The 1,538-nt window shown below is 37.6% G+C and overlaps 1 long non-coding RNA gene across 1 annotated transcript; it reads left to right on the top strand.

Annotated features, from left to right (window-relative positions):
* Window positions 1-6: 6 nt before the first annotated feature.
* Window positions 7-1,517, top strand: LOC123177930 (uncharacterized). The gene is made up of 3 exons (XR_006489216.1): window positions 7-306; window positions 728-938; window positions 1,027-1,517. It is a non-coding gene; the product is annotated as an uncharacterized lncRNA (long non-coding RNA).
* Window positions 1,518-1,538: the final 21 nt, after the last annotated feature.

The following is a 1,538-nucleotide window of genomic DNA, read 5'->3' as shown; positions in this document are numbered from 1 at the left end:
TTTACCATTTGGGATATTTCCAAATGTTTACTTTTAATTCATTAGCATATGCATATCCTCTGTTTTTTTAATTCATTGTTGCCTCCTGTTTATTGTTTATGTTTGCCTTCTGGTGCTTCTGGTGTATGGGCAAAACAAGTCTGAGTACAAAGTGGTGAATTGCATTTCACATGCCAATATAAACAAAGAATAAAAAAGAAAACATGGTATTCTCTAACACAAGAGCATGATACCTTGGGTCCATTGGTGCAGACCAAGAGCAAAAAACTACCTATGCTGCAATAGCTTCAGTGGAAGTACAGTCAGGTGTTTATTTTTTTTACAGTTTTATCTAATTGGCTGGTTATCCACTTTATCTTTTGTACCTGCACATATAATCGATTCGCTGGCCCATACTTGCATGTTCTATAATTATCTTGGAGTGCTAGCAAGTAATTAGAACATATTCTTGGTCCATACTTGCATTAGAATATGCCACATAGAAGAAGGTGGCATATCTTGGGATAAGAATGGCCACATGAGCATTCTGTCATGATATTGTAATTAGTGATCGATACTTGCGGCAGTACTGCAATGATGATATGTTGCATGTTTGCACATGATGTCTGTAAATTCTTGATCTTCGTCGTGTCTCCTGCTTACTAATAGTTCAACTGAACCAATCTTTTTGGTCTTATTGCTATGCGCTTATGATTAATTGCTCTATTTCTTGGTTGTTGTATTGTAGGATAGGGAGGCAGAAGAGAGGACATGTTGAAGAATCAAGGGGGACAACCACTATTCAGTTTTTCTTTGTTATTGCATTACAGGATTGTAGGGTGTTTAGATTTTAAATGCTGGCATTGATCGAGCTGTTAACTGGTTTTTAGTTCTGATTAGATGCGAATCATGTTTTAATTATGATGAGATGCAGAAATTGTTGAGACAGGGCATGAATGGTATATATTTTAGCCGTGCTTTTATTCCCTTTTGCCCTTTCCAAAGGGACTACTCTACTTTTGTTGACCATTAGTATATATTTTTCAGATCCAGATCCATTTATCTAATGAGAGGTGTATCAGAGAAATAAAAAATATATTGAACTACAGTTCGTGACTTTATGCGAAGAATTCTAAGGGAGCAAGTCATTTTACTGGGGCTAATAAACCCATACCCCGCATCTCGTCTGCCCCGGGTGCGGAGGCGAGCTTCCCGGCGATGGCGGCAGCGCTGGATTCGATCTGCAGGAGAGACAGGGAGGTGCGGCTTCAAATGGGAGAGGGTCTTGAGACAGCTTCACAAGTATTTATGATGATCATTTGCATGGTGGGTCGTGCTAGCAATGTGCTTTGCATATACATGATTCAAATATTTGTTAGGTGTTTTAGTTTACACATTTCTCCTGAAAATCTGTATATGTGTATGCAGCCATTTTTTAATTGGCTATGATTCTTTTTAGTATTTTAGTTTACACATTTCTCTTGAGAATCTTCATATCGAACTGTAATAGTATGTATAATATAGGTTTGTATTTTTCCATTCCTTCTTGCCCAGATCTT

The sequence above is a fragment of the Triticum aestivum genome, unplaced genomic scaffold (assembly GCF_018294505.1).
Source record: "Triticum aestivum cultivar Chinese Spring unplaced genomic scaffold, IWGSC CS RefSeq v2.1 scaffold99988, whole genome shotgun sequence".
NCBI lineage: Eukaryota > Viridiplantae > Streptophyta > Magnoliopsida > Poales > Poaceae > Triticum > Triticum aestivum.
Note: the sequence above shows the minus strand (reverse complement) of the source record. Positions and strands in the feature narration are given on the sequence as shown.